The following is a 16,152-nucleotide window of genomic DNA, read 5'->3' as shown; positions in this document are numbered from 1 at the left end:
GGGATTTGGGAGCCGCTGGTCCTCCTGCTTTGCCCAGGCTCAGCCCCAGGCCCTGCTGCTCAGAGCACCGGGATGGGTCTCGCTTGTCAGCACTTTCACTCCGTTTTTGTCATTTCTCTCTCCTCTTCCACTGAGCCCTTTTCTTCTGCCCAGAGCCAATGGAATCCATACTCTAAAAATCATCAAACTGCAATGCAGAAATAAACAACTTGTTTTGCATTAAAGCAGCACAGTATATAATTTACTGCCTCACAAGGGTGGGAACCCATCCCGGTCAGAAGAGATTCCCCAGACAATAAATAAATCTGCTTTTCCCACTTCATGCTCTGGCTGCTCTCCATGCTGTGTGGGCCTTTGGCGAGTCCGAGTAGTAAATCAAACCTTGATTTGTGTGTGGATATGGAACTTTCCCCTCATGGTAAGTGCAGAGGAAATTTGGAAGCGACTGTTCCCCCCCAGGCCTTGCTGCCTAGGAGTCCTGTTTACTGGAGTGTCCAGAAGCGATGATGACATTTCCATTTCACAAACACCGATTATTCGTTCTCCGTGTATGATCCCCACCTGTCACTGGTGGTGTTGAATACTACAGTCAAATTCTAAAACAGCTGCACATCAACACACCAAACTTTTAGTTTGAATCTGATTTCACCACTTTCCTGCCTAGAATGGATGCTTGATAATACAATTGAGTATTTGACTTTTCAGAAGCACAAAATAATGACCTTCCTGCAGGGCACGTGGCTGTGCAAAGGCTTGGCATGAAGTCACGTAAGAAAGGTGTGTGGACACTTATCTGTGGCTCCAGTGGGTAAAGACACACACATGGGAGCACGTCGGAGGGAACACAAGTCGCCTCACAGACAGAACCTCCTGATAATGAGACTGGACAGAGGCTGCCTCCCCTGTGCGTCCCCTCCCCCTGGACCTGCCTTGGGTTTTAAGCTGACAAACCCCAGCAGGTACTGGATGGAGTTCCAGTTACACATGGTTGATCTTGGTTTTGAGACAAAAGAAAAGGCCACATGATATTTGCAATAGTGTCTATTATGCTAATATCACACCGCCTGCTACATAAAGACTACAAATGAAATGTCTCATTCTTAGTACCCAGAGAATATGTTTTTCTGAATGAAAACCCAAGCACTTTAGAATTATAATTCAGTTTTCATAGTTGAGGGCTCTAACACTGGGATATTTTCCAAACTTAAAGATTTTATGATTTATTTAAATCTAAAATTACAATTAAACACTTCTATTCTGGAAATACTATTTAAAAAATAAAATGGCAAGCCACAGATTGGGAGAAAATATTTGCAGAACATGTGATAAAGAATTTGTATCCAAAATATACACAGAACTCTTAAAATGATGGTAAGAAAACACCCAATTCAAAATGGGCAGAAGATCTGAACAGATACCTCACCAAAGATGTTCAAAGATCCACAGATGGCCCTAACTGGTTTGGCTCGGTGGATAGAGCGTCACCCTGCAGACCAAAAGGCCCCAGGTTCGATCCCGGTGAAGGGCATGTGCCTTGGTTGTGGGCACATCCCCAGTAGATGTGCAGGAAACACCTGATCGATGTTTCTCTCTCATCGATGTTTCTAACTCTCTGTCCCTTTCCCTTCTTCTCTGTAAAAAAAAACAATAAAATACATATTTTAAAAAAAGATCCACAGATGACCAATAACTACATGAAAAGATAACATCATAGGTCATTAGGGAGAAAGGGGTTTGCTTGTATGACTGTCACCAGGGACAGCGACCAGCGGGAGGTGAAAGGTGACCTGAAACTAACACAACAGTTAAGGACGCCAGTGTGGAGCCTCCTGGGGCACACGCGGTAGCGAGGTACCTGGAGAACCAACAGCGCATCGTGGATCAGCCTCACTCCCCACCTCAACTCTCCCTGCAGCAACCAAGCCTGGGCCTTCCAAAGAGGGGAGGAGAGATGTTCTCTAGAGAAAGGAACTCGACTGGACAAAGACACCGCCTTCTAATTTCGGGGAAATCTTCAGCACACTGACCGACTCCCATCAAATGACCCCAGAAAGCCCCTAAACCAGTGGTCGGCAAACTGCGGCTCCCGAGCCACATGCGGCTCTTTGGCCCCTTGAGTGTGGCTCTTCCACAAAATACCACGTGCGGGCGCACACGTACAGTGCGATTGAAACTTCGTGGCCCATGCGCAGAAGTCGGTACTTTCCATTCACGACATGGATTCCAAGAAGGATAAACTTGAAATATCCCAGATGTGAAGCAATTAAACCCTCACTCGGAAGGAATGACCCAGATAGCTGCACAAAATATCCATGACAAGAAATTAAAATGAATTTATGCTCTCATAAAAAATGCAGGCAAGACTCTTGTCAGATTTCTGGATGCTAAAATAAGCAAATGTGCCACACACACATGCATGCACACACATGCAAAAATATGTGGACACACAAGCATCACGTGTACAAAAGTCATGTATACACATGTGTGCAGGTGCACGCACACACCCATGTCCACAAATGTGTGTGCTCGTGTGCACATATATGTGCGCACACATGAGCTTGTGCACGCACACGCACAAGCCATCCAGGCAAAGAACAAACATGGTACTTGGAGCCTGGGCTATGCTTCTAACCCATGTTGACTCCATTGGAACCAAGGCACTTCTGTACTCGTCAGACCTGACTCTCTCTTCCGTTCTCAAGCCTCTGGGACAAGGGCACCACGGAGGACATGCACCGTGGATGGAGACAGTGCCAGAGAGTCCTTCCCAGCACATCCTGCCCCAGCAATTTATAAATATCTGTGTGCAGGTGGAAGACATGCTGACACCAAAGGACACACCTGCGTCACAGCCTCGCCACTGGAGCCTTTTACTGCAGCCTCAGAACAACGAGAGCCAAACTGTCTTCCGAAAAGATGGAGGCCTGATGCTTGCGCAGACAGACATCCGCACCTGCGTTCACACGGCCCATGAGGCTCACACGTGTTCTCATTCGCGCCACCTGGAAACTCTACCCAAAGGACAGGCACCCCCACTACAGAAAGTGCAGTGACCCCCTCGAATAAACACCGCTGTCTCAGTCCCCACGTGGGTGGCTGGGGGTGCCACTGCGGCCGAATTGCTCTTGTTCCCGACAAGAGGGGGTGCCATTGCGCTGGAATCAGGACCTGCCAGGGCGGCAGGGGCGCAGCGCCGGGCTAACACTGCGCAGCCCTGGGACTGGTGCTGAGAACGTGTCATGACCTTGTCTTTATTGTCACCTTGTGCTAAGCAGATGCCACTCGCCAAGTGCCAGAGGACGCAGACCGCCCAGCGAGTCGTGGAAGTTCCCGTGAGCAGAGACTTCGTGGAGGAAACGGGAGACACGTGGAGAGACTAGTCACGTCCCACAGCTGAGCCCTGAAAGCCAGGCCTGACATTCCCAGGGCACCACCCTTTCTCTGGGACGTGTGTTTAGATTTTATAGATTCCTGCTAGATTTTGTTATGTAAGCTTCATGTACTGAAAGGTCCTAATTAAGTATTTTTAAATGTTGACTAAAATGTTCACTAGTCTAGTTTGTAATACATATAATGAAACTGTCATATAATTTATTTTCCCTTAAAAACAGGCTTCTCATACAAATTGCCCACGGAACTTTTATTTAGAATTTAAGGTCATTTGGGGCTTAGTGTCATGTAAACAAAATTCTCCAAAATGCAAGGGTCCTTTTTTGGGGTATTGCATTCCTACAGGCCCTGGTCAGCCAGGCTGCCAGCTGCAGCAAAACAAACCCTCCCTGGTCTGGGAGCTGGCTGCCTGGGGCTGTGCCCCGTGCCAGTCCTGAGTCATGGATTCTGAATGCGGTGTGACAGGAAAACAGACACACCTTCTATTTTGGCATTTTGATCTGACAAAGGCCTCACATGTTTCTACTGCAATAAAGTGGCCCAAACGCTGTCTGGGCAGAGGGCTCCGGCCCCGAGAGAAACGTGCTCCCAGGCCCTGAGTTTACGGCGTGTTTGGAAACGGCAGATCTGGGGAAGGATCTGCAAGCCCCCTTCCCGGGCACAGGTTTCAGAGCTTAGACGTGTGATTCTGCGCTTCAATTCTCTTCTGGTGAAAAGAAAAAACAATAATATCCACTTCTTAGGTTGGATGTGTTGTCCGGGCAATGCCTGGAACAGTGTTTGACCCAGAAAGAGGAGTCACTATGAGGCAGGACAGTAAGAAGCCGGGGAAAGGTCTTGGCAGGTGGGATGGGGAAACTGAGACAGAGCCGAACAAACTGGCCAAGGAGTTTACTGCAGGTGCATAAGGTCGCCAGGTGCCTAGCAACGGGCAAAGCAGGTGCCGGGCCTCGCCCCCAAGGTGGCCTCTCCTCCTCTGGCACGTTGTTGGTCATGCGGTTTGGACCTTTCCTCTCTGGAGAGGACATGTAGGCCCCAGTTCTCTTTCAGGGCCAGGCCCAGAGAAGCAGCAAAACCAGGCTGCTGACCAGAACCAGCTCCAATGATTAACAAGCCCTGTCCTGGTGCTGACCCATCAGTGGGGACCGTGACCCTGAAAAGCACACCTGGAAAGATGATGACTATCTATTGAGATCTTCCCTAAGACCTCGCCAACTCCCAGCCTTTAAAGCCCTCACCCTCATGACCCTCCATGTCCCAGCAGGAGCTCTCTCTCCTAGGAGGACCCACCCTGCTCTGGGCCCTCCCTGCCCCCTCTCCTTCCCCCACAGGCATGCATCTCCTGACCTCTAAGGGGCCCCATGGGACTTGCAGTCAGGGGAGCAATGGGCAGTGACAGCTCGTCACGGCTCACCCCCTGAACCTGTCCACGAGTAGAATAATTTAGAGAGACTCCATGAAATGAATTCCATAATCGATCTGACAGTCAGCTCTGGGTTGGGCTCAATTCTCTCTAAGCTACTAATCAAACAATTCTATGTACAATCAATAAAACATCATGCTGCCCTAACACCGTGGTCGGCAAACTGCGGCTCGCGAGCCACATGCGGCTCTTTGGCCCCTTGAGTGTGGCTCTTCCACAAAATACCACAAAATACCACGTGCGGGCACGCACGTACAGTGCGATTGAAACGTCGTGGCCCATGCGCAGAAGTCAGTATTTTGTGGAAAAGCCACACTCAAGGGGCCAAAGAGCCGCATGTGGCTCGCGAGCCGCAGTTTTCCCAGCCGCAGTTTGCCGACCACTGCCCTAACCGGTTTGGCTCAGTGGATAGAGCGTCGGCCTGCGAACTGAAGGGTCCCAGGTTCAATTCCGGTCAAGGGCATGTACCTTGGTTGCAGACACATACCCAGTAGGGAGATGTGCAGGAGGCAGCTCATCGATGTTTCTCTCTCATCGATGTTTCTAACTCTCTATCCCTGTCCCTTCTTCTCTGTAAAAAAATCAATAATAAAAATATACAAAACAACAAACAAAAAAAACCATTTAAAAAAACCAAAACAAACAAACAAACAAATCATTTCTTTAATTTCACTGAAGCTAAATTGGGGGCCTTGTGAAACACACAGTCTGAGGTATGTGACGTTACAGGTCAATGTGGTGGAAAATTAGAGTGAAGATTGGCCTTTCTGGGCCTATTCCTACTCAAAATTGTCATTAGCATGTTGAGTTTCACTATAAAGGTTTTCATGATGCTATTCTCAGATTAAGCAAATTTTTCAGGGATTACAAATATGTAAAATGACAGATCGGTATCTAAATGTCTTCACAAACTAGAGCAAAGCAAGTCTAACATGATCCCATTTAACTGGGATGAATACGAGTCAGCGTTTTCTCCCAGCCCCACAACCTGTTTCCCGAGTTGAATAAATACAAGTGGCAAAGGAATCGTTTTGTAAAGCAAACATGATGACTTAAGAATTTCCAGACTCTTAACTCACAGTCAGCCTTCAGTGAAATATCTATTTTAGGGCAAGGAAAGGAAAAATATTGTGATGGCTAGTGAGTAACAGAAAGGCAAAGTAAGGAGCTCAGCAATTCTCTCTCCAAAAAAAAATGTAAAAAGCTTGTAAAAACTGTGAAAAATAGCCACTAACCATTTCTGAACGCTGAACACTGACCAAAGGTACACAACAAGCTGAAAAGCTTTTCTTCAGGAAAACTAGTAAACGCTGGGGAAACCAAAAACCAACAACCGAGGGTCTGAGTGTTTTCATGCCACCCTACGTTCATCCCGCCTTACCCCCGGCACCACTGCTGTGGCCACCACTGGAGGCCTCAGAAAACCCCTGGACAAGAGCACCCCCAACAAGAGGGTCACGTCCACACAGCCAGGGAAGGTCACGTGACAGCTGCTTGAGGGCTTGGTGGCAACCAGCACAACATGGGAGCCATGGAGTTGAAAGGGATCCCTTGGGACCAACAGACCCTGGATAAGCCCCACAGGGTCCTGCAGATCTGAAACCGTCTTCATGAAACACATTTCTCTCCTTAGGACCCGGGAAAACTGGGCCCGCCTGGCACTCTCTCCCTGGCATTTCCCCCTCCAGTGCCGTGCGGATGTGAAGCTGCAGAGGTGACATGACTCGTGGGCCATCCAGGCAGCACTAACAAAATGCAGCACAGATCACAGTGCACGCGGCACCACAGACATGTCTGGTGCCAGCAGGAGAAGGTGGGCTGGGTCTGACTCAGATGCTCTGGAGCTGGATTGGGCACCTGTCTGACACCTGGCCACGCGCACAGCGTCTGTGCTGCTACAGCTCAAACAAACAGCTGAGGGGCTGGGATGTTAGCACTCACCTCCAAAGAGCAGTTTTCCACGAAACTGACCGCCAGTCTTTGGAGAGCCACCCTGCAAAAAAAACATTATTTTAAACAGTATCAAAGAACATAAAAGTGACATAGAACAAGAAGAAAAACCCAGACTGGAGTTCAACGGGGGTTGAACAAACAGAAAACACACCTCAGAGAAGGAAGTCCATGATTCCCATGATCAGAGAAAGCAATTAGAATGACAGCAACGTGAACTCATGGTCTCAAAAGTAAGTACAAAGGTAGGCAGACGCAGGAAGTGTGCGCGTGGGTGAGCCCACAAACACATTTCTGCTCCAGCCGCTGGGAGGGCCCAGAAGCAACAGCACCCCAGAGGCTATGAGCTCACCCAGCCCCCAATCTGGTTCCTAAATACCACTGAGATATTGAGATGCCATCTAAATGCCAGTAAGAAGGAACCAGGGCACCTTGGAGAACATGTGTTGCCAGAAACCAGGGAAGTGCTCACAAAGGGTGTGGAGAGGTGGAAAGGGGCCCACCTGAGAGAGCTCCCAATGCCCAGAGCTGGAATCATTTGGTCAACAAAATAAATAATAAAAATTCTATTTTATAATAAAACTAGGGGCATGGTGCACAGATTCGTGCACTGGTGGGGTCCCTCGGTGTAGCCTACAGGGATTAGACCCAAACTGGCAGTCCAATGCCGCCTGCCACTCCTGCTCATCCCGGCCCTGCTGCACCTGCCGCTGCTGCTTGGTAGGCGCGCTACCACTCTGCTGCGGTCTCCGGGCTGCAGCAGCCAGCTGTGAGCCCTGTGTCTGGCACCTGCAGTCAGCTGAGCAGCACTCCCGCTGTGGGAGCACACTGACCACCAGAGGGCAGCTCCTGCATTGAGCATCTGCCCCCTGGTGGTCAGTGCACATCATAGCAACTGATCAACCGGTCATTGGGTCGTTCGGTCACTTAGGCTTTTATATATATAGATGACATAAACATACATGAGTTAACCCTGATATAAATAATCCTACATAATAAAAGGGTAATGGGCAAATTGACCCTAATGGTGGGACGAGTCGCTATGACACGCACTGACCACAAGGGGGCAGATGCTCAACCTAGGAGCTGCCCCCTGGTGGTCAGTGTACTCCCACAGGGGGAGCTCCGTTCAGCCACAAGCAGGGCTGATGGCTGCGAGCGCAGTGGCAGTGGCGGGAGCCTCTCCCACCTTCTCGGAAGCGCTAAGGATGTCTGACTGCAGCTTAGGCCCACTCCCCGTGGTGAGCGGGCCTAAGCTGTCAGTAGGACATCTCCCGAGGGGTCCCAGACTGTGAGAGGGCGCAGGCCAGGCTGAGGGACCTCTCCCCCACCCCCCAAGTGCACAAACTTTTGTGCACCAGGCCTCTAGTTGAATCAATAAATAAGTGGGGAGAAGGCAGCTCTTCCTCACAGAAGTACAGAGAGTAAATGTAAAAAGAATCAGGAAAATATTAAACTTTTATTCGAACCCTACAGTAATAGTTCTTGGTGGCAAGATCCACTGTGGATGCAAAATTCATGGTCAAAGGATTATATGTAGCATCAGCGTATCTCTGCAAGACGATTATTGATTACACAGGAAAAAGTAGTGACCTGAGGATGGAGAACCCAGTAGATGGCACTTTAGCTAAATGGTTAGTGTGATGTCATCCCTATGAGATATTGAGGGACAGTCTGCAAAGTACCTGCCAGCACCATCCAGGGGGGTCTCACATGACATGCACTAGACCGAGGGCCGTCAGCTGCGGGCAAGACCAATAGGACACAGCTGAGCACACAGGGACCTTCTCCTAGATCCTGGGCCTGGGATTTAATTGTGGCATCAGAACGCATATTGAGGACATTGATGGAGAGACATGAAATCCAAATAAAGTTGTGGTTTAACGAGCAGTTTTGAAAATTATAGTATGATTACATAAGAGTGACATTAGAGCAAGGGTGAAAGGTGTGTGGGAAATCTATGTATTATTTTTGCAAATTATCTGTAAGTCTAAAATTATTTCAAAAGAAAAAACACAAAATTGCAATTGAATTTTGTGGATAAAGTTTTTTTTTTAAGGTTTGCGTGTTTGTTTAAGCATTGCTTGAACCCGCCTCTGGGGACCGAGTTCTACACTTGGATTCTCAGGGTCGTGGCTGATCTGCTGAGCTTGGCTGGGCCACTGTTGTGGTTGGCTTTCCTGGATGTTTTTATATGCACGTTTACGTTATTTCATAACTGTGTGTTTATTATCATGGCAGAGAAAACAAAGCTGTCCGTCTTTGGGCCAAGCTCCTGTGGGACTACATCAGCGAAGGTGGAAGGGGAAACCGAGGAAGCAGACTGCTTCCTCGCTGGGGGGCCTCCTCGCTGGGCTTAGGGTCACCTGAAGAGCCGTGCGTAGGCTGTTGGCTCATAGAAATGGTATTTCTGGGAAAGCGACAGACTTGGACATAAATCTGAAACAAAAAGAAGCCAGTCTTGAGCGCTTTCTCTCCCTTTTCTTGGTCTGGACAAGCTGGTCCATGCCCCGACCCAGCTGGCTCCACGTGTGAAAGCTGGCGCTCCTGTGTGGTGACGGTCAGGTGACCTTCAGACGCAGGCTGGGGGCAGGTGAGGAGCTGGAGGGCTCATCCCGTCAGATGCCTCCCACGCTCCTACGGGTCCCAGATGGACAGATGTCACTTACGTTACACAAAGAAGGAACTGATGAAAGACTTCAGTTTAAAACAACAAGACACAAGTTTTAAATCTCCTATAATTATCTTACTTTAAAATGGCGATGAATGTTTTTTCTTTAACACGTAAAATGTTTGCACTTTAATTGAAATCATATAAAAATATTACATGTGTTTCAGGGCCCAGGTTAACCAGGTACTTTCAAAGCCATTTTCTCATTTAATCCTCCAATTCTTTTTATAAGAAGGTGAACTGGGAAAAGTGTAATTAAGAAAACCACAAGGAAGAGAAAGCACGTGGACTGTTGTGCCCCACATCTGGTGACGCCCTAGGTGTACCGTCTGCTCATGGGTGACTGTTCTGTCTGCACCTGCATCAGGTCGCAGTATCCGCAACCGGACAGTGCAGCGAAAGGCATGTGAGAAGGAAGCCACGTGGTCACGGGCGTGATGGTCACTGAGGAGGAACAGCAGCGAGGCCATGGCCTCGGTCAGCCTCGGGGAGGCACACGCGGCCCGGTGGCCGGGCCTGGGCCTGCAAGAGGCCTGCGCGGTGGCGGCTCCCGGTTCCTGGTGTGGCAGTCACCGCACAGCGAGGCACGTGGGGCCCCAAAGGCATGAGGACAGAGCGAGGATGGAGCGGAGTGAGGAGGGAGGAGGGCGCACTGCGTGGCGATGGCATCGCACACGCCAACCCCTCAGTGGGAGGAAACCAGCACCGCATCCGGCATCCCGCGGAGGCAGCCGTCCCCTTCCCACACGTCCTGCCCACGATGATGCCACAAAACGTCTCACCCAGTCATTGCCGCACAGTTAGTAGGTTTTCGCTCACACGCACGCACTCATGCACGCATGCACACTAGGTAAGTTTATTAACTGGGACACCGTGGTTATTTACTATTTGGTAAATGGAAGTGGATCATAGTACAGGTCTTCATCCTTGTCATCTTCAAGCTGAGCAGGAGGAATGGAGGGGAGGGGGCAGGAGGGGAATGGGGAGGAGAGGGAGGGGAAGGGGAGGGAGAGGTGAGGGGGAAGGGAGGGGGAGAGGAGAGTAGGGGGAGGGAAGGGGGAGAAGGGGAGGGGGATTTTGTTTCTCTAATTATCTACACTAATAAAAGACAAATATGCAAATTGGCCACACCTTCTCTATGCCTTAAGCCATGCCCACCAGCCAATCAGAGTGACTATATGCAAATTAACCCAACCAAGATGGTGGGGAGCAGCCATGGAGTTGGAGCAAGCAGGAGGCTTGGTTGCCCTGGTGATGGAGGAAGCCAAGCTTCCTGCCTGCCGTGGCCGGGAGCGAGCCTAAGCCAGCAGGTGGACATCCTCCGAGGGGTCCCAGACTGCAAGAGGGCATAGGCCGAGCTGAGGGACCTCCCCGAGTGCACAAATTTTTGTGCATCGGTCCTCTAGTTCTAAAATAACCATATCACTGTATTCCCACAAATATTTTACTGTGGAAGAATGCCTCCTTCCACAGACCAAGTCATTCTGTGATGCACCCATCTCTCCAAAAAGCAGCCTTCATCTGAATTTATTTTCACAATTATATGCATGTTATCTAAAAGAAACAAAGAACATGATAAAAATAAAGTTTGAAATAAACTTTCAACTGTGGGAATGCAGGGGACCCGGCTGGAGAACAGAAAATAACAGGGAGAGAGAGCTTAATATCTGTTTAATATTCTAAGCCCAGCAAGATGATCCATGCAATGGAGAGTTTATATCTACTGACTAAAAATTAAGGATTCAAAGATGAGATAAACTGATTTTATTCTAATGTATTTAATGAGTTTCAAAGTATATAAAGCACAAAGAGAAAAATGGCTATTGGTTTGGTCAGGCAAGTAATAATACATAACTTTTTTAAAAACTTGTTTTTACTGATTTCAAAGAGGAAGGGAGAGGGAGAGACAGAAACATCAATGATGAGAGAGAATCATTGATCAGCTGCCTCCTGCACGTCCCCTACCAGGGATCAAACCCAGAACCTGAGCATGTGCCCTGACTAGGAATTGAACCTGTGACCTCCTAGTTCATGGGATGATGCTCAAACACTGAGCTACACCAGCAAGAGCAACATATAATTTTTTAAATGCCTACATCTTAGGGTTGTGTTTTTTCCATAATGTTACAATATTATTTTATTTATCAGTATCAATATACTTTGAAATGCTACTCAACCATTAAAATTATGATGACAACTAAATAATGACACAAAAAGTGTTTATGATGTATTGTTCAGAGAAAATTCAGGATACACAATGGTAGGGGCATTTCACGAAAGCTGATTAAAATTTGTATACATTTGGAGACTGGAATGGAAAATATTTTGCATGTTAGGGTGCTGAGATTGTGTAGTGAGAGACTTTCTTGTCCAAAATTTTATATTATGTCTTATTAATAATAACAGCTAAAAAAGAATTCAAGTAGAAATTAATTTTCCCCAAAGGTCAAAAATAAACATAATAAAGCTCTCTGTTTGCTCTTGCTTTATTCTCACATGGTTTTGCCAAACTAGTGGGAACTTCTCTCCTAGATTCTCCTAGGAGATTATAACAAAGATGCTGAAAAAGAGACCTTCCCATGAGATAACTCTGGTGATTCCTCAGCTGCAAGGTCAGGTCATTGCAATGTGGACGGGTTAATACATCACTGAGGTACTGTGAAGCCATTCACATCAGCCCACACCTAGAGAATAACGTTGCTGAAGCACACGTCCACAGACAGCTCTTCTTTTAAATCATTAAAGTGAACTGTCATTTGCTCAGTAGAAGTAACATATTCCCCAGGTTGTGTGAAGACCGGAGGAGTTATGTCCTCCTCGTCCTGAATCCTGCCCGGCCTCTGCCCGGGCTGTTCCCAGGGGCTGCAGGAATTAGGCGAGGCCTGAGAGGCCCAGGTTTTTGATTTTCAGTGATATTTGAAGGGTTTATTAACTATAAGACTTTTACAATGCTATAAAACATTTAGTTTTAAAAGATTGACTTCAATACACAGGCACAATCACGTAATTCCAGAAATGAGGTGATGAAAGACCTTAAGCCTTTGTGTCCCAGGAGAATACAGGGGATTTGCTGAGGGTCCTGGGTTCTACAGAACAGAGAGGTGTTCTCAGGTTAGACCCGAGGAAGAGTGTTCTCCCACAAAGACAGACACTCTTCCCCTCTATTTAAAATTATTTTTAAAACATTTTTATTGACTTCAGAGAGGAAGGGAGAGGGAGAGAGAAAGAGTCATTGATGGGCTGCCTCCTACACACCCCACATTGGGGATGGAGCCCGCAACACGGGCATGTGCCCTGACCGGGAATCGAACCATGACCTCCTGGTTCATAGGTGGATGCTCAACCACTGAGCCACACTGGCCAGGCCAGGCCCTTCCCCTCTACAGTGAGCAGTGCCTGGCCCTGTGGAGACTGAGCACCCAGTAGCCGGTTAGACTCATTATGGGCTCAATCCTGCTGTGGTTGGTAAGGGTCTGAAATAAGAATTCAACAAAACGGCAGCACAGAGAACACCATAAAAATTACATCTGGACACAGGAGGAAATCCGTCCTGGACAGAAATTCTTTCTTCTGGGACTGCTGACCTTTGTCCCAACCCCAGGATCCCAGAGAACAGCGAACGTTGCACATTTCCCCTCTGTGGTTCAATAAAGAGCGGCCTGCAGAGACCACCTTCCTGACTCCCTCAGGTAAGATTCCTGGATGCTGTCTACCTGCCCGTCTACCCGCTGCAGGAAGGAGGTCTCTGCAGGCCGCTCTTTATTGAACCACAGAGGGGACCCTCCAAACTCCCACTCTTTGTCCCATCGATGATTAGCTGGACTCCTTTGTTTCCACTGATCTAAGGAAGGAACTCTCATTAGCCAGTCTGGCTAAGGTTCTCTCCTCCCCAGCCCCCCGAACCTTGGCCCTCACTCACTTAAGCATTAGGACACATGTCAGAGGTGACACGCGAACTCATTGTTTTGGTTGATATTTCTTCTTTAAATGGCATTTAAATATATAAAATAAATATCAAAAATATGTCTTTGTTTTGCTATGGTGGCAAATATAAAAAATTCCTGTATGTGACACGGCCCCAGAGTGAAGTTAGAGTTTTTCAAAATGCGGACACGCCGAGCTCAGAAGGTTCGCCATCACTGGATTAGGATGAGGAACAACTCCCGCCCCCCTCCCCGCCCCCCACTTCTCCACCCAAGGCTGACCTTGATCCTGCGTCTGGGCTCCTCCAATGCCCACAGGCTCTTTCCAACCTTCTGACTCCTCCTGAGAAGGAGAGCCCGCCCTGCCGAGCTGGAGGCACTCGGGCTCAGGGTCGGGGGGGCCCTATTGCCACCAGTCCCTCCTCTTCTTGAGGTGACCTCCTCAACCTCAGCCCTGGTGTGGTGTTGGACACCACATGGTGGAAAATTACACTAAAGCCTTACATACAATGAACAACAAGCAATAAGGCAGGCTCTCTCTGCAATATGCCAACCAGTGCACCGGGGACCCTCTGCAGAATACACCAGGAAGCAGGAAAATGAAAGCCAAGAAAGCATTTTAAAACGTACAGGTGAGCCCTGGGAGTCTAATCTGCAGGAACAGGCACCGAGAATGCCAGTCCTGGGTGGTCCTCCAAACAAAACGTAACGAGGACGCGTGAACATCTCGTTGGCTTCATCCCGTCCAGCAGCTGGAAGGGCCCTGGAGGGGCTGCACAAATGGGAGGGACTCATGGGAAGTCAGTGGGCAAGGGGTTTTAGTGAAAGAAAAAAGGACCATTTGGGGCAGGTACCTGTTTTCTTTGGGGGAAGAGATGGGGCAGGGGTCTTATCATGCAGATTGCCTCTTCCTTCTGGGGGAGACGCGGAGAGTGAAGGCCATGGTCCCAAACCTGACCTGATACCTGACCCACTGCAGTTGTTGCTGAGGGAATACCTGGCTGGCTTTTGTGCGTGGTCAGATGTGAGGTGGTGGTCGAAGCTCCACGCACGTGTATGCTCTGGTCCGTAAAGGTGCGCGGAGGGGCAGCGCAGTGGCGAGGGGCGGTGAGACCGGCTGTGGGAATATTTATGGACCTGCATGTGCCTGTCTGCACCTCACAGGCGTCTTCCTTCTGCAAACTGGGAGCTGCAAGGCCTCTGTGCAGGTGACGAGAGGCAGTCCGGGCTCTTAGGGGGCTCTGCTCGGCCCTTGTCGGAGATGATGACCTGCTTGGCCCAGTTCTCCAGCCTCTGAAACCGACAGCAAGAGTTGGCTCTGTCCTCCCGTCTCCTGCCTCCCCGAGCCAATCAAAACACCCACAGAGCCCCAGTTAAGAATTAACTTCTATTTATTTTGTTATACATTAAACACAGGTTGTGAGCTAGAAAAAAAAGATGTATGTTAAGGCTCGGTAATTCTTTTAATCAACCACCTAGAGCAGTGGTTCTCAACCTTCCTAATGCCTCGACCCTTGAATACAGTTCCTCATGTTGTGGTGACCCCCAACCATAAAATTATTTTCGTTGCTACTTCATCACTGTAATGTTGCTACTGTTATGAATCGTAATGTAAATATCCAATATGCAGGATGTATTTTATTGTTACAAACTGAACAGAATTAAAGCATAGTGATTAATCACAAAAACAATATGTAATTATATATGTGTTTTCCGATGGTCTTAGGCAACCCCTGTGAAAGGGTCGTTCAACCCCCAAAAGGGGTCGCGACCCACAGGTTGAGAACCGCTGTGCTAGAGGCTCATGGTGTTACTGGTTGTGGGAAACACCCGCGTAGGCCACTGAAGGACCAGAAAATGTAAAACCAGAAGGTTAAACAATTCTAAGTGACTCTTTCTTGCTTCCCCGAAGCCAGAATCCTAAGGAGGCAGAGTTTTCTGAAGGGACTGACGTCTCGGGGACTGTGATTCTGAGGGGCTGGTCTGCACCTCTGGGCCCTGAGAGAAGCTTCTGGGGCCGAAGGAAGGTCGCCTCCAGAAGTCGTAGACATGATTAAGGGTTTCAGTTCCTGCGGACATTTGCTGGTCCAGTCGGGAGGAGGAAGTGCTGATGGTCAATGCACTCCAGTGCAGACCTTCTCAGAGCAAGGAGAGCCGGACACAGACGGGCGAGATGAAAAGTCCGACTTGAGCAAACAGAAGACATACCTTAGCTTTGTTTCGGACACCTGAGCAACGTGAGGATGCACATTGTCTTCTGTTAATATATGGATTTAACACGATCTCACTAAAAATAGTCTCCCCACCAGCCCCTTGGTGATAGTCAGGCTGATGCTAAAGTTCACATGTCAAGTAAGCAGGGAGCAGTCAGGGAAGCCTGCAGGGAAAGGAGCTAGAAGGAGTTAGTCCTGCCTCATGGAAAACACCATCACATCCTGTAACCCCCTCAGCGTGGTCAGGAAAATGAGCAGACGGGCAGGTCTTTCCTGTGTCTCCAATACTTTCAACTCTCTTGCGTCTGACTGGATATATGTTCTGACCCACCTTCAATCCAATGGCTCTCTTTTTGTTTAAATTACTGTTAGATTTGTGTATTGTTTTCTCAGTTATTTTATTTTTCAATTCCAAATTTTCCATTTTGTGCTCTCCTATAGTGTCAACTTTCTGCTGAAATTCTCTACCTCATCTTTTAATTTCTTGAATGTATACATCATATAGTTTATGATAATTCTATTGTGAATGAATGAATTCACTATGTCATTTTTGTAAAATTTAAAAGTTTAAATCTTTTAAGC

This window comes from Myotis daubentonii, chromosome 12 (genome assembly GCF_963259705.1).
Source record: "Myotis daubentonii chromosome 12, mMyoDau2.1, whole genome shotgun sequence".
NCBI lineage: Eukaryota > Metazoa > Chordata > Mammalia > Chiroptera > Vespertilionidae > Myotis > Myotis daubentonii.
The sequence above is the reverse complement of the archived record's forward strand: the minus strand, read 5'-3'. Positions refer to the sequence as shown.